General features: G+C 42.7%; 1 pseudogene across 1 annotated transcript; it reads left to right on the top strand.

Moving 5' to 3' along the window:
* The first annotated feature begins 4 nt into the window (after positions 1–4).
* LOC308291033 (5'-nucleotidase domain-containing protein 2-like) lies at positions 5–20,690 on the top strand (annotated as a pseudogene). Its single transcript has 13 exons — positions 5–62; positions 1,645–1,829; positions 3,222–3,296; positions 4,444–4,499; positions 6,133–6,226; positions 7,306–7,434; positions 8,290–8,350; positions 9,181–9,282; positions 10,684–10,793; positions 10,895–10,981; positions 11,551–11,688; positions 12,641–13,082; positions 20,429–20,690. The product of its transcript is annotated as a 5'-nucleotidase domain-containing protein 2-like (transcript).
* Positions 20,691–23,294: the final 2,604 nt, after the last annotated feature.

The raw sequence follows: 23,294 nt of genomic DNA, 5'->3' as shown, positions 1-23,294 counted from the left end.
ATCTATGGATCAGAAGACCCACATGTGAGCTCGTTATAACGACACGAAACGGCTGGTGCACGGTAACGCGCACGTTTATGTCCTGTCTCATCATTTGAGTCAGTAGGCTACTCAGTAGGCTAGATTGAGTATGGTGGTGCCGTGGTGGACAAAGTCCACTTGAGTATTGAGTCAAAATACCTACAGTATAGGCCATATAGCCTGCTTCTGGCCTACGAACAAATTGCTCTGTCATATTTGTGGGCTGCTTGGATTAAAGTAGTGGTGTAGGCCGTCTTGCAAGTATTAGGCCTATTATTATTATTTTCCTCACAAATATCAGTAGCCTAATAGTGAAAATAGTAGACCTAATCAATTCATAATAGTAACAGCCTGTAGTAGTGGAGTCAAGACAAAATGTACTGCTGTGAAAGTCACAATAATACAAGTACGCCTACTGTGATAAAAAAAAACATTCAGGAAAGTTACAGTAGGCTACTCAAGTAATGTAGGCCTACTACTGCTCTACTGTCTACTGGAATTGAGATTCTCAATCCATGAATAAAGTCACATTCTCTCTTTAGCACATGGATAACAGTTATTTTAGCCTAATCCATCACCATCCTGTTGTGCTGACTCTTGCTTTTCTGTTATCTCTTAGCATTTTGTTCAAGGATTGTGTTCATAATAATCTAAAAGCTGTCAAACTGTATAGTGGAGGTGTAGTAAAACGTTTATGTATCCTAATATTTTCGTCTGAGATGTAGTGTTGTTAGAAGTATCAAAAATATGTTTTTGTTTGTTGTGGTGTGATCTGGTGTTTTGAATTTAGTTAAATTCAATTCAAACTGTATATCTGTTTATTACAGTCGGCAGTTAACTATGGAAACCAGCACATTTTGTCCACTTATCTCTGTCTCTATGTCACGTCTGACACTGTGGTTCCCCTGACACATCACTGTGACATCACAGGTGACATCACAGTCAGATACTCAGAGCAGGGATCTCCATATATGGGCATAAACAGGTGACATCACAGTGGTGTGGCTGGTTCAGACAGGGATTTCCATGTATGGGCATAACATTTATTGTATGTTGTGATGTCATGGGAACCACTCTAACAGAATCCCTTTTATGCCCATATAGTGGTTCTCAAACCTTTTCATGTGAAGGATCCCTGATGTCATCAATATTAAGCCCATATATAACAGGACTTCATATGGGAATGCCCATATATGGAGTAAGACAGCCCATATCTGTGTGGCTGGTTCAGACAGGGATCTCCATGTATGGGCATGAAATGGAGGATTGTATGTATGATGTCAGATGTGATAGACGTCATAGGACTTTCACATAACGAATAACTGAGTAAGCATGTTTTGGGTCTCACAGGCTGTGAGACCCCAAACATGGAGATATGCTGTGAGTCACAGCATATCTCCATACAGTACATGGATCTCCATATATGGGTAACTGGTCCGATATATATCACCGGACAGACGGCCAAGACATGGCGCAACCTCGCCCTGTAGGGGCCAGGGCGAGGTTGCGTGTCGCCCTGAGGCGTCTTACTAGTATATTATGATCTTTAGTGTACCGTGTGTCACTTGAATGGTTTCACACACACAGCACACACCCACTAATATTATGCTATGTCTGATCCAGAGCTGATCCGGCCAGGCGTGTGCAACCTGCTCAGCTCTTCCACCATCTACACCAACAACGAGGTCAGTCTGGAAGACGTGGACATCTACGGCTTTGACTACGACTACACCCTGGCCCTGTACTCCAACGCACTCAATGCCATGATCTACCACACTGCAAGAGACTTCCTCGTTGAGCATTTCAAGGTGCGCTTTGGCCAGTGGCGTCAGTTCAGAAAAAGCGAAGGTATGGCAACATGACTGGTGTCTTGCACGCACACGAAGGCGCGCGTGCAAGACACCAGTCATGTTGCCATACCTTATAGCAACAGGCATATTACAGTACATTTATTTTAAGAAGTACATTCAATTTTTCCCCCGTTTCTACGGTTTGGCATGTTAGTAAACGTGCCACAATTAACAATAATGCATTGCACCTGTGCAGCTGACCTGCGGAACCTGGGCATATACCATTTTGTCAAGCAACCATTTTGTTAAATTTTGCATTTGTAGTTATTTTACTGTAATTTAACAACACAATAACCAGAACAGATAGACAAAGAGACATACATTTAAAAGTAACTTTTATTTCCCCTCCTGGACCCAGGGTATGGAAGCTGCATACCCCTGCCTAGTGGCGAGAAAAAGAACTTCTGGGAACTCAGATTGACCCCTGCCATACCCAATTGACGCCCCTGGTGAAAGTGATGGAACACCTAGGCTCCTAATGCAGCCTGACAGCACATCGGGGGTACGAGTCCCGTTCCCGACGAACTTTGCTGTGTGTCACTCCCCTTCTCTAAAAGAAATCTTAATGGTCCAGACTTTCACCAAGACAAAACAATCACTAGACACTGTAAACACCACATTGAAAGGCAAAAAAATAAACAAAACAAAGCAATGTATTGGAAAGAAAATTACAGACAAAAACTAAAGATGTAACTTAAAAAGAAAAAAGAAAGAAAAAAATCACTGGTAAAAGGTATAAGATTACAAGATTACTGGTCTGTCATGCCACTGTTCATTATCTTATAAATGACTGGACAATCAGTCAGAAATATCAGGGAAGTTTGTGTGGAGTTTGCATGTTCTCCCCGTAGATACCCTCACAAAAACATGCAGTAATCCTGGTCTCAATAATGCCTTCCCCTGGCCAGCCGGGGCGCTTGATGGAGGGGAAAGGAACTGGTTGGAATAACGTGTTCCTTCCACGTGCTACGTCCATCCCGGGGAAATCCCCCATGTCAGGTGAAAAGAAACAACTTGGACTACTCATGCATTGAAGGAAGCATGAGGTCAGTCCGTTGTCTCCCCAGGCGCGGCAGAGGGAGAGCAGAGCCCAGGATTACATAGACAATTGGCACTGGGTGAAAAATGGGTTGCAAAATCGCGGGATAAAAATGATAATAAAAAAAAAGAAGAAATATCAGGGAGGTTCAGCATGGGAAATATTTAAAGAAAGGGTCCCACATCCTACAGAATGTTTGCAGGGAGCCACCCAGCAATTAAGCATCTGATTATTATTTAGTAATCAGACTATTTAGATTTCCAGTCTCAAATATGTGACACTGATTTTTCCTTTTCTTTCTTCCTTCACAGTATCCTGGAGCCATTCGTAAATATGACTACATTCCTAACTTTGCTGTTCGAGGCCTGCACTATGACATTCAGAAGGTACACATGAGGTCTAAGCCTCTCTGTGGGAATAAGCTGCAGCATGCAGGGTGAAAAAATCATTAAAGTTGCAGTCAGTCGCTTTGTCCTTGTAACTGTCCTACACACCCGAGTCTCCTGGTGTGAGAGACCAAACATCTAAAGAATCCTCGTTTGAACAGTGGATGAATAGCAATTATGAGCTTGAGTTAGTACTACTTGTAAACCAAACCTTTTGGTGGGGTCCGCAGATGACAGTGAAGTGACAATCTAAGGACTTTGTTAAGACCTTTGATGAGGTGAAATTATATTATTATGGTATGTTGGTTAGTAGTGAATACATTTGCTAGTTTGAGTCCTGAGAACCATTTGTAGATGAAGTCAGAAAGTAGGGAGTAGGAGCATGGAAGGTCACAGCTGGCAGCCAGTCAGTGCCTCCTTGTTTTTATGACCGTGTGAAGGAAGATAAGCTGTGTGAGGAGTTCTTGTCTTTTTAACAAGAATGTGTTATTGTTTTTGCTTAGCCAATTATGGAACTGAGAATCAGGAGAGAGAGAGGCAGTCTTGTCTTGTCTGTCGTTGGTGAAGGATGTATGTGTATGTTGTGTGACTGTTACAGCGCTGTAAATAAATGTTTTCTATTATCTTTTAACATCGTTTCTGAGTCAAGGTTTTGCTGATCTTTTGAGAGTTTCAATTCTGCTATGGAGTCTATAAATTAAGTAGGATTTCTACGTCACCTTTTTAATACCTAAAAACAATAAACATTGGTCAAACATTGGCCAAATACAGCCAGGGCGCCTGATGGAGGGGAAATTAACTGGTTGGAATAACGTGTTCCTTCCACGCGCTACGTCCAAACCGGGGAAATCCCCCCGTCTGGTGAAAAGAATGAACTTGGACTACTCATGCATAGAAGAAAGCATGAGGTCAGTCCGTTGTCTCCCCAGGCGCGGCAGAGGGAGAGCAGAGCCCAGAATTACAGTTTAGGCAATTCCAAGAGCTTGTCTGGGTGGGGGGTCCCCAGTTCAATTATTATTATTTTGGGGGGTCGCAGCCTGAGAAGGTTGAGAACCACTGTATTAACATACTCTACCATATTGGTTAAAATAACCTTTTATTCATTCAAATAAGTTCAGGCACAATCTCCCCATCCGCTCCCATTTAGGGTCTTCTGATGAAGATAGATGCATTGCATTACATTGAACCGGGAACTGTATATCGGTGAGTTCAGCCTCTATTTTGTCGAGACAACATTAAGAGCAGAGGCAGTTAGCCATCTCTCCAGAAATGTATGACAAAAAGCAAATAATCGTTATCAGATTATAGCGGGAACAATTAAGGCCTAAAATTTGTGGATGCTTTAACTATTAAAAAATAGCAGATATACAAGCTCACAGCGTGGCACCGAGTACCACGCTGCATGCTTGTAGATCTGCTATTTTTGAATGTATATGAATCGTGAAAATTTGAATTTTGACCCGATTCTATAAGTGTCTTTTGAATCCTTCTAAGGTTTTTTTTAAGAAAAGGTCCTTTTCACTTAACTGGAGCTCAGTTAGTCTGTTCTTGAGAGACTACTATGTCAGCTATGGAAACCGGCACATTTTGTCCACTTATCTCTGTCTCTATGTCACGTCTGACACTGTGGTTCTCCTGACACATCTCTGTGACATCACAGGTGATATCACAGTCAGATACTCAGAGCAGGGATCTCCATATATGGGCATAAACAGGTGACATCACAGTGGTGTGGCTGGTTCAGACAGGGATCTCCATGTATGGGCACAACATTTATTGTATGTTGTTGATGGGATTTTGGTTTAATTCCCATATTTGTATATTCCTTCTCCAGAAGACGTTTCCACCCATAGAGTAAAACCACAGTTTGTCAGAGTCAATGAATATCCAAAGGGAGACCACACCGGGGAATATGCGTTTTTTGATAAGTTATATTGAAAATATAGTCAGAGTTTAAATTGTACTGTACAAGTACAGTATAGAGCATTTTCACCCATAGTATCTCTGAGTACAAGGCATAATCATTTCACATATATAGTTGAATGTGTACAGCATAAAATACATTAGTCACATTATGATTGGACAATTAAGCATAACAGTGGGCATCAGATGTTTTCATGTTGTTGGCCCCAGTAAAGAGAAGGATAAGGCCAGTTTTGGCTTGGCCTTATCCAGTGTCCTGGGCAGTATGACATTTATTGAGATATCATTTCCCTGTTCAACATCTTTGTACAGACCTGGAGTGAAGACATCTCGTCACAATGGATTAGTTATCAGATCAAAACAAAATAACCTTGACACTTTTAAAACTGAAAGTGTTGTCTAACACTAAAATGTAATTTCATATTGATATCAACAGTTGTGGTGTCATGGGAACCACTCTAACAGAATCCCTTTTATGCCCATATAGTGGTTCGCAAACCTTTTCATGTGAAGGACCCCCAAAATGATATTTATTTGGCCACGGACCCCCATCTCAAAATATTTAGTTCCAGGGACCACCCAGAAGCAAAATTTGAGTTACAAACGTTCACTTTAAAAATACATATATTCAAAGATTTGCACACATTTTCACGACTTTTTCAAAAATAGCAGATCTACAAGCTCGCAGCGCGGCACTCGGTGCCACGCTGTGAGCTTGTATATCTGCTATTTGTTAATAGTTAAAGCATCACAAATTTTAGGCCTAAATGGGTTAACCAGGTTCTTGGTATAAGGCCGAAAAACGATGTAAATAAATAAAGGAACTGTTTAGGTCATTATATCATGACATGTTTACTTTTTGCCCAGTCTGTCAATTACTATCCATCTCTCTCATTGCACGTGTCATTTCTAGGGGTTTGAGTCCAGTGTCACATGAGCAAGTACTTCAACTTCATGGCGGGACCCTCCATGTCCCTCTGCTCGTCGACAGTGGCTTCTATGGCAAAGTAAGGTGACGGGTTTCCATCACTGTTGTGCTGTCACAGAGTTGTGTATTACAATATTTAAGGTTTAAACTTGAATGAAAGTGAATGTTTATTATACCCCAAGGGGGAAATCGGTCTTGGGAAATGTGCTTCACATACAATATCATATGGCACACAAAACATAACAAAAACAATACTAACAACGATATGGACAACGCACATTCGGGTTCGGTCCAAGAGAGTGCATCCAAATAGGAGTACACACACACACGCACGCGCGCACACACGCACACGCACGCACGCACGCACGCACGTGCACACACACACACACACACACACACACACACACACACACACACACACACACACACACACACACACACACACACACACACACAAAGAAAGAAAGAAAGATATTTTTGTTAATTATCATTTGTTAGAAACAAACAAAAAAAAGTAAAATGCCTTAATTCACTCTGACAATCACACAGGTAATCTGACAACTTTCTCATTTGCTAATTTGGGCTTTGATATTTTGACTTAACTATTGAAAAATAGCAGATATACAAGCTCACAGCGCGGCACTCGGCACTCGCAAGCTTGTAGATCTGCTATTTTTGAAAAATCGGGAACATTTGAATAACTTCTATAAGTGTCTTTTGAATCCTTCTAAGGTCTTTTGAAAAACCTATGTTTCTATGTCAGCAATCTGGCTAAACGTCGTCAAAGAAAAGATCCTTTTCACTTAACTGGAGCTCAGTTAGTCTGTTCTTGAGAGACCACTATGCCAGTGGTTCTCAAACCTTTCCATGTGAAGGACCCCCAAAATGATAGGTATTTGACCACGGATCTCATCTCAAAATATTTAGTTCCAGGGACCACCCAGAAGCAAAATTTGAGTTACAAACGTTCGCTTTAAAAATACAAATATTCAAAGATTTGCACACATTTTCACGACTTTTTCAAAAATAGCAGATCTACAAGCTCGCAGCGTGGCACTCGGTGCCACGCTGTGAGCTTGTATATCTGCTATTTTTCAATAGTTAAAGCATTCAATAATTCTAGGCCTAAATGGGTTAATGTCCTAACATCTGACATAGGGACCAAAGGTGAAACAGTACATGGACATTTTCTCCCTGCCAGAGATGACCCTTTTGGCTGTGGTGAATGATTTCTTTATCTCCAGTGACATTGAATATGATCCGGTTCACCTCTACAAAGACGTGTCTGTGAGTAGATTTGCGACCCTCATATAATATTTATTTTCATTTTGCGGTACGTGATCCTCCAGCTCGACCAGAGAAACGTCTCATTTGACTTTTTTGCACAGCGTGATTCTTCAACAGGAGAGAGAGGTGTCTGTTGTCTGAACAGCGGACAATAACACCTTGTTCCTGCATGATGAGAGGGTTTTTTGGAAACAGGAGAGGATACAATAATGTATCTTTTGTTATAATTCCCATGGCAGTCAGAGCTTGAATAGCCAAAGATTTTGAAGTTCCTATCCACTTACTGTCCTTTTATTCCTTTTATTTTACCCACCAAATTGTTTTACCTCCGCTTTTAGTTTTTGAAGCGGTGAAAGTCGCTTCCAAGGAGTGGCTTTGTCCTGTACCTGTTTTTTTGAGGATTCCCATAGATTCTCAAGGAGTGAGAATGTCTGTCCCGTACATGTCCCGTACCTGTTTTTTTTTCAGGATTCCCATAGATTCTCAAGGAGTGAGAATGTCTGTCCCGTACATGTCCCGTACATGTCCCGTGCATGCAGAATTGAGGATTGGTCAAGCTTCACATGACAATTTGGCCCTCCAGACAAAATCATTCATTCAGAATTCATAATAAAAGTATAACTACTAAAGCACATAGAAACTATAGATCTAGAACACAGAATGATACACATAGAATAAAAGACCTCACCGCTTCACGTCGAACCAAGGTTTGATTTTTTTACTTCCATATTGTTTCTGCGGCAAACAGCCCTTCTGCCTCAGACAGTGGAACACTGTTGAAACTCATGTTTATATCAAATAAATACAGATTTTCAGCAGCTTGTTGATATGTCTTTGTTTTGATTCGATCTCTAGGAAGCTATTGGTATGGTTCACATGAAAGGCTACATGTACAGATGGATCATGGAAGATGTGGGTGAGAAAGCCATTATTTACTGTGTGTACTGTAGTCTCTCAAGCCAGACAACCCTTTTCGCAATCTTCGAATGCTACAGAGGGTCTGTAATTCTGCCTCGTAAAAGCTCCGCACAGACAGGAGGAGACTGTCATCTGCTCTTCAGCATGGAAGGGTATATTCGACTCTTGCAAGACCACTAGCAAGTTGTGGGGAGGGGGAACATCAGCTTTATTTTCCACGGATTTTCAGCGCTTCAGACTGTTTAATAATTGAGTACCTAAGATGAATAACAGTAAGATGAATAACAGTAAGTCCATATTAGATTTTTTTTGAATATTATATTTTTGGATTTACCAGACTGTAAACCACAAACTAGTCATTTTTAATCTGTTAAATTGTTAATACAATCCCCCCTCATTTTGTTTAATTGTCGGTTTTAATGTTATCTGCTCCCTTTGTCTGCTGAATATTGCTTGTACGGACTTAGACTGTTGTTCCACAAACTGTTGGAGATATACTGTTTTTCCACTTTCCATAAGTATTATGTCTTATAATTCCCAATAATTCCCAATATATATGAGTTAAGTAAAAGGGGGGAGTGCATTAAAACTTTAAGAAATTAAAAACGTCTATTTTGTGGTTTACAGTCTAGTAAATCAAAAAAATGTCTTTATCCAAAATTTTAAAATACGAACTTAGACTGTTATTCTTCTCAGGTACTCAATTATTGTGTGAGCCAACAGGTCTGTCTTGAGAGACTGCTTTTACTGTGTTGCCAACCTAGTTTGTCATATATCTTAATATTTATTATTACTATAGAACTCCATTTTGCATTTGTGAATCCATAGAGAAGTACATTCTAAGAGGAGAGGAGACCCATGCTGTGCTTCATCGGCTGGTCAGTCAAGGGAAGAAACTATTCCTGATAACCAACAGATCCTTTCTGCTTTGTGTGAGTGGCTCTTTCAGAGTATAGATTCTCAAACATTTACATTTCAGGGGCCCTCAGTTTGGTTTGGTATGCATATAGGCCATGGACCCTTATAACTGATAGCCCGTAAGGATCCATTTGGTTCCATTTGTATACTCTCAAGCCCAGTCCACACACCATTGATTCGCATCACAACAAGTTGCAACTGCAACCACTTGAAATCACAAAATCCCCAAACTGCACCCACCTGCAACGGGTAAATTCAGACACATAATGGTCCATTTGGTTCCTAGCTATTCATCTTTTAGCTGGGCACCCCCTGTAACCAGTGTTGTTTTTGACAGCAAACTTTTAGTCATAGTCTTTTGAATAAAATGTCAATTAGTTTTAGTCATAATTTAGTCAACTGAAAAGTTTTAGTTTTAGTCTAATGTTAGTTGACTAAATCTACAGTTGATTTAGTCAACTAAAAATGTATTTTGGCAGCCCTTGATGGCATTATAATGACTGATTTTACACTTGGTTGTGTGCTGAAAATAGCCGATCTACAAGCTCACAACGCGTCGCGCTGCGACGCGTCTATGGTCAAGTGAGTGTGACTTGGATCTGGCATCAACATTCAGGGGTGTCGCACCAAATTCTGGGCCCTGGGCACAAGGATTCACTGCGGGCCCCCGCACAATTATTTTGTGCTTTAACTATTGAAAAATATCAGATATACAAGCTCACAGCGCGGCACAGAGTCCGCGTTGCGAGCTTGTAGATCTGCTATTTTTGAAAGATTGTGAACATTAATTTTGTGCAAGTCTTTGAATATTTCAAATCCTTCTGAGGTTTTTGGAAAGACCTATGTTTCTATGTCAGTGGGGTGCTCAAACTTTTTCATGTGAAGTAGCCTACCCCCAAAATGATATGTATTTGGCCACGGACCCCCATCTCAAAATATTTAGTTCCAGGAACCCCCCAGAAGCAAAATACACATATTCAAAGATTTGCACACATTTTCACGACTTTTCAAAAATAGCAGATCTACAAGCTTGCAGCGTGGCACTAAGTGCCACGCTGTGAGCTTGTATATCTGCTATTTTTCAATAGCTATAGTATATAAGTATAGAATAATTAAGGCCCCTCCACCTTGGGCCCTATAATAACTCAATCCCACTCCCCCCTCCCCCTCTTGTGACGCCCCTGTCAACATCTTCTGATCGAAGATAAATGTGTGAATTCAAACATTTGACTCGAGCATTAGATCAAAACCGATGAACTGGCTTCAGTTTGAATTGTGATAGATAGACACAGACATCGTAGATACCGGTAGATAAATATGGATGGATGGATCTGTTGATTGTACATTACATTACTATATACTATCCCAAGGGGGAAATTCAGTATATATTACTACTACAAACACCTCTACAAGCTGTAAGACCCCAACATCACTTCCCCAGACCTTTCAGACGCTTGGATGGGAACAGTGACCTCCAGTGGGACAGAATAAAGAGTTTGGACAAGGGACAGGTTTACAAGCAGGTACAGTTATCATGTCTGCTGTCACTATAAAGCTTTGTAGCTCTGTGCGTTGTGTTTTCCCTGACTGGTGGATGAGTGGCTGCTGACTTGTTGGATTTCAGGGGAACCTGTTTGACTTCCTCAGACTGACCGGATGGAGGGGATCCAGGGTGCTGTACTTTGGCGACCACCTCTACAGTGACTTGGCTGTGAGTATCAGGGACGTGCAGGGAATGTTAGAGAGGCAGGGGCTGAACTTTCTAAAAGGGCGTTTTGGTGAAAATATTGAAAATAGCTGACTGCGACGCGTTGTGAGCATGGAGGTCGGCTATTTTCAGTACTTGATACCACACTAAACTAAGCATAAAAAAGGCAATACTGAGGATGTGGCGTACATCTACACAGTGAGGGCAATTCTTTCAACATAAGATGCTGCATTCAAGTTCAGGAGAGTTTGGACAAGGCAATTCTCTTGAATGCTGCCTTCAGGTTCGGCATGGAAAGAGGGCATTTGCATTTCTTTTACCATAGTGTAAACGGCATTCATGGTCTGTGGAGAGGGCATTTTCTACAGATAGATAAAATGGCAGGGGGTCAAGCCCCCTTTGATGTCTATGTGTGCACTTGCCTGGTGAGTATTAAATGATGAGGTTATGATTGATCACTGAACACACACACACACACACACACACACACACACACACACACACACACACACACACACACACACACACACACATATCCATGCATAAACACTGTGTCCTGGTGTTATTGGTAGGACCTCATGTTGCGTCACAGCTGGCGTACTGGAGCCATCGTACCTGAACTGGAGCTGGAGTGGTGAACACAGAACAATACACCTTGAAGCTCACCTGGCTGCAGGCTCTGACTGGTCTCCTGGAACGCACACAGGTCGGTATTGCTACACACTCCTCTGTGAAATTCTCTTAAAATAAAGTATAATGTGGATATTGTTTCAACTATGTCTCAATACAAACACTCTAACCTAACGCCGACCAGTTTGTGTAGGCAGATGGGCAGGCGCGGCGAATCTCTCCGCGAGTCTCTGGCCAATAGCATGTGTTCTCCTCCCCCCACCCCCCTCTGCTCCTCTGCTCAGCGCAGAGAACGCTGCTGCATCATGACGTCAACACATTCGGTGCGACGCTCTCTGCACTCTGATTGGTTAGGGAAATTCTACACTTCCTCCAACAGTGATCATAACACGATCGCCCAGGCTTCTTTTTCTTCCTATCGCCAAAAGAAGCCTGGGTTTCCGAGGCTACAATACAAATAAACTTGACAGCTCACCTCCTTCCATACTATAGAAAAGGAAGTTAAATGTCTAAAACAATGCATTTCAAATCATAGTTTTTATGTCATTGCTTATTATGTAATTACGTCATCCTGCAACGACATTCACAATGTCGTCACAACCCTTTTGTCAAAACTTTGGTCAAACAAGACATAGTTAAGTGACTTTTAGAGTAGTTCCGGAAAGCATTTCATAACTTTGTTCGGTGGTTCTATCACATCCAAGATCTTCTAACGGGCCGAACAAGGTTTTTATCTGGACCTCTTGTGTCATTGGTCGGACACAGCCGGACATATTGTATGACTGGTCAGAGACACTCAATGCACTCGTGATTTATATTGATTTGTCATCACTGCTGAACAGACTGTATGCTGTGTAGGGCGGGGGATCTTCAGAGTCTGCCTGGGACCAGGCAAACCCATGGTGATCAATCTGTCATATTGGTGTGATATCAACAGGCACCATCTTCCTTGATTAGCCAAGATAGCCGACATATCTGCTTTTCCGATTTGATCCACTGGGGAGCTCATGTGAGAAATGTTATGCTGGGCAGTGCACCTGAAAGGAGGATCAAAGGAAGAAGATCATGCTGCTGTGGCAGTAGGCCACAAGGTGTACTCCTTTGGATGGTACCATCATGGAGACATGGATCAGATTGAGGTCAACGTCTTCAACACAGTGTCTTTAAGTTGGGAGAAGGTGTCTCCTGTGACAACTGGAAGAGGACATCCCCCTGAGCGTCCCTCCAGGCGCTGGGGCCACAAAGCTGTGCTCATAGAAGATATAATCTACATCTGGGGCGGGTTAAAGTACACAGGGGAGTACTGCAACGTTCTTTATGCTTTTGATGGCGACGACCGCAGATGGTTCAAGCCCAAGGTTTCTGGGACCGTTCCGGAGGCGAGGTACAACCACTCGGCCTGTGTCTTGGGGAAGGTCATGTATATCTATGGGGGACACAACCTGCTCACTAGATACAGGCAAGACATGTACAGGTTGGACACTATCACAACGGCCTGGTCTTTAATTAACACCAGAGGCACTCCTCGACGTGGTTCAGAATGTCACTCTGCCACCATCATCGGGACAAAGATGTTTGTATTTGGGGGCGGAGGGCTCCACCGGGACAACGTCAGAGGGCTCCACCAGGACAACATCAGTGTGTTTGACACAGAGACCAACTTCTGGCTGAGCGTTCCCTCCGCACATCTTCTTCCAGAAGAACGCTGGTTTCATTCAGCCTTTGCCTACAATGGGGAGCTGTACATATTTGGTGGTGAAAACTTTAACCGGACCTTCGATGATATGTGGAAGTTCAGTCCAAAGACCTTCTCCTGGAAGAAGGTTGTGCCCAAGTGGGAAGGCCCACCTGAGATATCTTTTATGTGCTGTTGCATGGTGGAAGATCGTATCATCCTCTTTGGAGGATACAAGACTTCCACACCTACTGATGATCTGTACATCTTAGACTTAAATCCCAGTCTGAAGACGTTATGCAAGCTAGCAGTTATTCAGTATAGCCTGGAATGGTCTGGACTCCCACATGACATCAGGTGGGAATTAGCAGTCATGAGTCCCAACAGCAACAGCAAAAAAAGACCACAAAAAGTAAAGAAATACTTGGGTGCGTTGGGCTCTCTAATTAAAAACTTTAGGACGCTCAGGCTTGGTTAGATTGGTCACCCCTGTCTCCCTCTTGCCTCTGAATGAGCTAAGGGACCAGCTGGCTGAGGCGATGGATCGATTGTGGCAAAAATCACGTCTTTGGAATACCCGAGTGAAAAGGAGATATTGCCAATAATCCTCCACTGGGGGGGATTTGAGATAGACCTTGCCCATAGAATTCAGGTGTGCCATCGCAACCCATGACAGATGCACCTCAGGATTTTCAAGACAGCGAACGCATAACAAGTTCCTACAGAAAACTCACCTGGGAAGAAATACATGTGATGAGACGAGATGATTTTCACAGACACAGTCCAGCAGTTGGGCCAGTTGGAGCCTGACCCGGAGAAAGCTATGGACTTCACAAGAAGGAGCTAGGAACAGTCCGTTCCCAGAACAGAACCAGAAACCTTGGGCTTGAACCATGAGCGGTCGTCACCATCAAAAGCATAAGGCATATTACTTTTGCCGCAGATGTAGATTATATCTTCTATGAGCACAGCTTTGTGGCCCCAGCGCTTCAGAGGGATGGCCTCTTCCAGTTGTCACCGGAGACACCTTCACAGACACTGTGTTGAAGACATTGACCTCAATCGGATCCATGTCGCAGTGATTGTACCATCCAGTACACCTGCAGTCAAGTAGAATGGGTCGAGAACTGTTACATTAAAAACAAATTGTGTTAATTTGCAATGGATATTGGCTTTTTAGTTTAGCACTTAATAATGCTTGACTTCAAGGGGAATATAGGTGGTATTTTATTTTACTACACAGCTATTTTAGTTGATATATCATATATGGTCATTATTGTTTAATGAGGGTTTAAAACCATGACTCTAACACCTTTTATTTCTACTTCATATTTGTATTTTCCACTGGAATACAAACATTGGTGTTAATCTCCCTTTTAATTCAGTGAGACAACTTTTATCTTTCTATTTAAAATGTATATAGTAATTACACTGCAGGATCTATAACTAATGGTTGGATACATTGACATACTCACTGTTTTGTTTATTATGTTTTGTACATGGGTGGAGGTATGTGCTTGGAAGCACACTGCGACGGTACTAATGAGACATATACTGTGAGAAATTGTTATTTTTTGTGGGCTTGCGCCTGGTTATTTTATTGCCGATATATAAACTCAGTTCATGATTGATTATTTCTCAACATGATCTGGTTACAAGTCTTTATTCCAGGAGGGCTCATTCCAGTGGCCACAGGAGGGGTTGAGTACAGTATCTAGGTATTTTCTCACAAGATTAATTACATACAGTAGTGGATCACTTTGAACCTCTTAAGGAAAATGTCCTTAGATGTCAACAGGTGGTTTTCACATTTCTTTTTCTCTCTATGGCCAACTGCTGGTTGAAGATTTTGATGATGAACTTTAGGCCTACCAAAGAGAAATGATCACCTCCAGTCCCTCCCTATCACCAAAAAGCATTTCAAACGTATCAATACAATTTTGTGGAATGGAATTCACCCCTGGATGTTACTAGAGAAGCTGCAGCTCAGAGGGAGCTTGGGGTTAGCTAAGCTACTGTTTTATCTACTGTAGGTCACTGAGTTTCGTCCCCTCTTCAATGGTCTCCTCAGGCCTATTTTCACCCCATCATCATTTACACATTTACAAGAAACATAATGTACATTCCCACCTCAACCCAGAGTCAAGTATATGGCGGAACCCTAATGTACATATTACGATAGCGCTTCACTTTTCAACCTTATCTTATGCTTCCTTCCTGCCAATAGATTTTTTAGACACCAGTGTCCTTTGTTAAGATTCTGGATTCTAAATCCCCCCCACACACACTCACACTCTACTACTAATTAAATATGTGTAATACCAATACCTTATTTTGGTGAATAAGCGCTTTGTTTGTGTATCTATTTATTTATTTATTTAAACTTGTATTAGTTTCCTATCATTTATAACCTGTGAAATTATCCACAGTCTGTCTAAAAGTGTGGTTATGTTCTTTGCTTATGAGTGATATTCATTTAATACAATTTTGAAATTCAAATTCATTGGTCTGTTCAGTGTGATCAATTCATAATCAAGTATGTTTATTTTCTCCGGCCTAAAGGGTGAACCAATCAGGTGCCTCTGTGCCTATGACATCATTTTTTATGACGTATTTTCTCCGGCCTAAACGCGTTCTAAGTCAAGGTGAACCAATCGGGTGCCTCTGTGCCTATGACATCAAGCAAAGTGGAGCAAAGTGGTCTTTATCGTAATTTCTCGCCAGTTATAGTCGACCAAGCTACAGATTGTAACTTGTAAGAGTGTCATAATGATAAGTGACCTTATTTACCTCCAGAGAGGCCTCCAGAGAGGCGAGAAGAGGCCAGAAGATGAATTTTTAGTTTTTCAAAGTCTGTTCATTTGTATTTTAAACTTGTATTAGCTGCCTGTCATTTATAACCTGTGAAATTATCTACAGTCTGTCTAAAGGTGTGGTTATTTTATCGTTTATTAGTGATATTCATCTAATACAATTTTGAAATTCAAATTCAACGGCCTAAAGGGTGAACCAATTGGGTGCCTCCGTGTCTATGACATCGTTTTTTTATGACGGATTTTCTCCGGCCTAAACGTGTTCTAAATCGGGTGCCTCTGTGACTATGACATCATGGACAAAGCAACAGAATCGAAGTGTTTCATTGGTCTAGCTAACTCATGTCATCATCATTAGTGACATTATAATTTTGGTAAAAAAGCGGTTCATAGGAGCGGTTTGCACCGCTCAAAAAAGAAGATAAATGAACAATTCTAAAACTACGCATTTCAAATCATAGTTTTTATGTTATGTAATTACGTCATCCTGCAACGACATTCACAATGTCGTCGCAACCCTTTAAAATGAAACGTTGGTTAAGCAAGACATAGTTAAGCGACTTTTAGAGTAGTTCCAGAAAGCATTTCATGACTTTGTTCGGTGGTTCTTGCACATCCAGGATCTTCTAACGAGCCGAACAAAGTTTTTAGCTGGACATCTTGTGTCACATCTTGATCGGACACAGCCGGACATATTGTATGACTGGTCAGAGACACTCAATGCACTCATGATTTATATTGATTTGTCATCACTGCTGAACAGACTGTATGCTGTGTAGGGCGTGGGATCTTCAGAGTCTGCCTGGGACCGGGCAACCCCATGGTGATCAATCTGTCATATTGGTGTGATATCAACAGGCGCCATCTTCCTTGATTAGCCAAGATAGCCGACATATCTGCTTTTCCGATTTGATCCACTGGCGTGCTCGTGTGAGAAATGTTATGCTGGGCAGTGCACCTGAAAGGAGGGTCAAAGGAAAAAGATAATGCTGCTGTGGCAGTGGGACACAAGGTGTACTCCTTTGGATGCTACAATCACGGAGACATGGATCAGATTGAGGTTCACGTCTTCAACACAGTGTCTTTGAGTTGGGAGAAGGTGTCTCCTGTGACCGAGGGTCCCTCCAGGCGCTGGGGCCACAAAGCTGTGCTAATAGAAGATATAATCTACATCTGGGGCGGATTAAAGTACACAGGGGAGTACTGCAACGTTCTTTATGCTTTTGATGGCGATGACTGCAGATGGTTCAAGCCCAAGGTTTCTGGGACCGTTCCAGAGGCGAGGTACGCCCACTCAGCCTGTGTCTTGGGGAAGGTCATGTATATCTATGGGGGACACAACCTGCTCACTGGATACAGGCCGGACATGTACAGGTTGGACACCGTCACAATGGCCTGGTCTTTAGTTAACACCAGAGGCATTCCTCGACGTGGTTCAGAATGTCACTCTGCCACCATCATCGGGACAAAGATGTTTGTATTTGGGGGCGGAGGGCTCCACCAGGACAATGTCAGAGGGCTCCGATGGGACAACATCAGTGTGTTTGACACAGAGACCAACTTCTGGTTGAGCGTTCCCCCCAGCGTTCTACTTCCAGAAGAACGCTGGTTTCATTCAGCCTTCGCCTACAATGGAGAGCTGTACATATTTGGTGGTGAAAACTGTAACCGGACCTTCAATGATATATGGAAATTCAGTCCAAAGACCTTCTCCTGGAAGAGGGTTGTGCCCAAGTGGGAAGGCCCAAGTGGGAAGGCCCACTTGATGCATCCATGCTGTTGCATGGTGGAAGATCGTATCGTCCTCTTTGGAGAATGCAAGACTGATGATTTGTACATCTTAGACTTAAATCCCAGTCTGAAGACGTTATCCAAGCTAGCAGTTATTCAGTATAGCCTGGAGTGGTCTGGACTCCCACATGACATCAGGTGGGAATTAGCAGTCATGAGTCCCAACAGCAACAGGGAAAAAAGGCCACAAAAAGTTAAAAAATACTTGGGTGCGTTGGGCTCACTAATTAAAAACTTTAGGACGCTCAGGCTTGGTTAGGTTGGTCACCCCTGTCTCCCTCTTGCCTCTGAATGAGCTAAGGGACCAGCTAGCTGAGGCGAAGGATAGATTGTGGCAAAAATCACGTCTTTGGAATACCAGAGTGAAAAGAAGATATTGCCAATAATCCTCCACTGGGGGGGATTTGAGATAGACCTTGCCCATAGAATTCAGGTGTGCCATCGCAACCCATGACAGATGCACCTCAGGACTCAGGACAATTACAGCGAGGCTCCTCAGATTTTCAAGACAGGGAACGCAAGTTCCTACAGAAAACAAACTCACCTGGGTGAGATAGACTGTGAGAAATGGTTATTTTTTGTGGGCTTGCGCCTGGTTATTTTATTTGCCGATATATAAACTCAGTTTATGATTGATTATTTCTCAACATGATCTGGTTACAAGTCTTTATTCCAGGAGGGCTCATTCCAGTGGCCACAGGAGGGGTTGAGTATTATACAGTATCTAGGTATTTTTCCACAAGATTAATTACATACAGTAGCAGATAACTTTGAACCTCTTAAGGAGAATGTCCTTAGATGTCTCTATCTCTCCATGTCCAACTGCTGGTTGAGCATTTTGAAGATGAACTTTAGGCCTACCAAAGAGAAATGATCACCTCCGGTCCCTCCCTATCACCAAAAAGTATTTCAAACGTATCGATAAAATAACACGTTTTTGTGGAATGGAAACACCCCTGGATGTTACTAGAAAAGCTGAAGCTCAGAGGGAGCTTGGGGTTAGCTAAGCTACTGTTTCATCTACTGTAGGTCACTGAGTTTTTTTCCACTCTTCAAGGGTCTCCTCAGGCCTATGCTCACCCCATCATATCATTTAAACATTTACAAGAAACATAACGTACATTCCCACCTCAACCCAGAGTCAAGTACAGTATATGGCGGAACTCTAATGTACATATTACAGGAGCGCTTCACCTTTCAACCTTATCTTGAAACCTTATCTATCCTGCCAACCTATAGGGAGAGCCCAGAACTGATCCCCCCGGAGGGAATCGAACCTGGGACCCGGGACTGCGCCACCGCCATGTACCCCCCCCCCCCCCCCCCCTTTTTTCTCTCTTATGTTGTCTTGTGTTTTTGTCGTTTGTGTTTTGCACCTAGCCTCTTGCAGGGCCATGCCACCAAAATAATTGTGCATACCTTTGTATGCTGACACTGTAATTTTATTTATGTATCCCAGATGCATCGTGACCCAAGTCAAAGCAGGTTTTGCAGGAATGGCTAAAGGCCTGTCCATACTTTGACCGAAACCGCCGTTTTCGGTCAAAAGGTCCTTTTCAACTATAAAATGTAATTCCTCTAAAGTTCTGGAATGCTTTTTCTCCGAACAATAGTTCTGAAATTTGCACAACGAGATGTTGTCACTCGCCGAAATCAGGTTCGGTGAAACGGCAAACGTGATTGGTCGGTTGGATCCCCCCCCCCCCCCCCCAGCTACTGTACATTGGAAAGCCTGGTGACGCGAGGTTACTGTACATTGCTTTTGTTTTTGCTTTGCGACCCGCGAAAACTACTATACTGTCAGTGTCGGCGGTGCATGCTCAATGAGCGGCGCGACACGACGCAGAAGGACGAGAAGGTCGTCAAAACGACTGGCAGACATTCTCATTATTTCAAAATGTTTCTCCTCGTCCATGCCCCTCTCATCCCCTGAACGAGAGTCTGATACAGGCCATGCCCGTACCACCGACGGCTAGATGTGCTCGCCTCCTCCTCAGCCGCACAAAGCAGGGCAAAATCCTCCTCCTCCTCTCTGCCTCCGCTAACATTTCCTCCTCGTCTTCCTCCTCCTCCATAACCTCCACAATACGTGACACCGCTTCCAACTTCCAACGTGCCAACCCTCCGAACAGGAGCGAAGTATGAACATCCGACGCTTTTTTTTTCGGAAAAGATAAAAAATAAAAAAGTTTATTTTTCAACCGAAAAGTTCGGTTCTGTCGAAGTATGGAGAGGCCTTTAAGGAGAGAGAAGAACTTCGGTGAGTACCTCATGTTATCTGAACTGTTTGTTTTTTTCTAATGGACCAATCCCCAATCACATACACACCCATTGTAACAGTTACAATGGGTGTGTATGTGATTGGGGATTGGTCCATTGTCTGGTCTCTCCTCACACTTAAATACAAAAAAAAAAAGGTTTAGAATCCGACCTCCATCATGTCTCTCCTCTCTTTCTGTCTCTACACTATCAGAAAAGCATAAACATTTCAAAAACAAGTATTAAATCTCAATGCCCTAAAACCACTGCTTTGCGTTCCAGAGCGACGTCAAAGAACCTATTCAATCCTCAGTTCGGCAGCATCTTCAGGACGTGTCACAATCCCACGTACTTCTCCAGGCGCCTGAGTCGCTTCTCAGACCTCTACATGGCCTCCGTCAGCTGCCTGTTGAACTACGACCTCTCGCATACGTTCTACCCCCGTCGCACGCCGCTGCAGCACGAGGCTCCTCTGTGGATGGACCAGCTCTGCACAGGATTCATGAAGACACCTTTTATGGAGCAAATGGCTCTCATACGCTGAGCCACACTAATGTGGACTGTTAAAGAGGTGGTGCCATGATTTCCCCCCCCTCTAAAACATGATTATCAGCTATTATGATTATACTAGGAGGAAGATTTTTTCCAAAAAAGTATACAGAAAGAGTTAAAATTGGGTTTTTATGTGGCCACACCCCCAGTTCATTAAGTATGCATGGATGTCATGGTGGGTGGTGACCCATCTGAAGTTAGCCACACCCCACAGTGTTGGGTGAATGGTAATTAGGGGAGGAGTTGATTCTGTGATGTAAAAGTATCTGTGTTTTTTAACTGACACTTTTGACCACAAGGTGGCAGCCTCCAAGAGAAAACAAACAAATACCAAGAGAATACATAATTGCTCATAAAAACGACACCAGGGGGTCCAATGATGTACTTTCAACCTCCTAGACACATGAAAAACAGAAAAAGTACAAAACTATGGCACCACCTCTTTAAGGGGCCTTTTCCACCGGCAAAGAACCGGTTCGGGTTCTTTCTCCCGCCTATGGGATGGCAACTTTCTTGGAACCTTGGTTTGTTCTTGAGAACCTGGCCACAAACCAACTTTTATGGTTCGGAACTAGGGGTGGGCGATATGGTGATAATTATCGCTGAGACGATACAATGTCTCCACGATATGCCTTTTCAGAGGTATCGTATATATTGTGATACAATTGATGGAGCCTTGTAAAAAAAAACCTGTTTAATTGTTAATACAGAGATTCATTGCAGAATTTAATTTAGAAGAGGGAGAGAGGAGCACTCGTCAACAAATAAAGTTTCAAGAACTGGTCTTGGGTGCACGGCTCAGGGAACAAATGTACTTTAAGGAAATGCCAGCACTCACTTTTAATCTTTTTTCTTTTTTATTTAATTCTTGCCCCAGCAGCTGCAGCACAGGTCGGACGTTTCGGCCCAACAGGGCCTTCTTCAGCGTGTATCTCAATTTAAACCTGCATTTTGGTCTAAATCAGTAGTTCTCAAACTTTAAAATGTAAAGGTCTCCACTTAACTCTGGCAGTATACAAATGAAACCAAATGGACCCGTAAGGGTCCATTTGGTTTCATTTGTATACTGTCAGAGTTACATACTTGTAAAGTTCAATTTAGACCTCCCAAAAGGAACCCAGAGAGTCTTGTTTTTGTCAAGTAACTTTAAAAATAACCATACAAACCAATGTGAAAAAGAATCGTGATAAAATCGTGTATCGCGATACAGCTTGGAAAAATATCATGAGATTAAGCTCACCTCTGGTTCATCCCATAGGCGGGAGAAAGAACCAGAACAAGGGGCCTTTTCCAACCGGCAAAGAACCGGTTCCAGAACCAGTGCCGGTTCAACTTTCTTGGAACCTTGGTTCGTTCTTGCCAACCGGCCGCGAACCGGCTTGCGTTTCCACCAGATTGAACCAGAGGAAGCAAGGATCTTGTGGTTCCTTGTTCCGAATCAACTTTTACAGTTCAGAACCAACTCCGGTTCTCGGTGGAAAAGCTCACCTCTGGTTCATCCCATAGGTGGGAGAAAGAACCAGAACCGGTTCTTTGCTGGTGGAAAAGGCCCTAGAGGGGAATCAGGTTTTAAACTGGGCCCTATTTTTAGATAACTTAGACCAGGGGTTTTCAACAGCGGGTCCGGGACACCTAGGGGGTCCTCAAGGATAATGCAGGGGGTCCACCAATTCTTTGTGTGATAGGGACTTTATTGTTGTATGTTTACATTAACAGCATCCCTATCCAGGGGTAAGTGGGGTTAAGATTAGCCTAAAATATTTTCAGCAAAGAGGTTTGGTGTACATGGGAAAAAAAGAGCAGACCAAGTATTGAGCCAAAGGTCAAGTTTGCCAAGTATTGAGGGTTTAAGCTGTTAAATCTCCAAAACACATTTAACTTGAATCCAGTATGTAGTGGGGAGTGGGGGAGTCCCTGCTTCATCTCTTTCTCACCTAAGGGGTCCTTGGCCTGATAAACGTTGAAGACCCCTGACTTCGAACACTAATGAAGGGTGGGTCTTGGGTATAAGACTGTACGACAAAGTAGGCAATGATGAATCAGGCTCAAATTGTTTGAAATGAAACTATTCAAACAATTTAAGCCTCATTCATCATTGCCTACTTTGTCGTACGGTTGTGTTGTGAGTCGAGAATAGCTGATGTACGAGCTCACAAGCGTTGCAACCGCTATTTTAGAACGTGACACCATTGTACAACGCCTAAATAAAATTAATTAGGCTTGCAGAGCACCCCAAATTGATACTGTACAATGTAAGACCACACAGACCCTCATTTGAAAATATGCTATGCCATAAGAGGACATTCTTGTTATATATTAGATTGTTATATTAGATTTTGTGCAAATTCAGTCTTAAATTTATGTCGGGGGACAAGGACCCCACTTTGAGAACCACTACCGCTTTAGACAGCCTTCTAGTGCAGTGGTTCTCAACCTGGGGGTCGGGACCCCCAGGGGGCCCCCCAGATGATTAGCTTAGTGTGGAACATTGTTTTCTCACTCAAAACTAAACAAACCAACACAAGGTTTAAGTGTATAGACTATAGAGGGTATCTGCACATTTCTAAAGCACTTTTTAACACCTCTAAAATGACAA

The sequence above is a fragment of the Nannobrachium achirus genome (assembly GCF_963921795.1).
Source record: "Nannobrachium achirus genome assembly, chromosome: 9".
Taxonomy (NCBI): domain Eukaryota; kingdom Metazoa; phylum Chordata; class Actinopteri; order Myctophiformes; family Myctophidae; genus Nannobrachium; species Nannobrachium achirus.
This window is presented reverse-complemented; position numbering and strand designations above follow the sequence as displayed.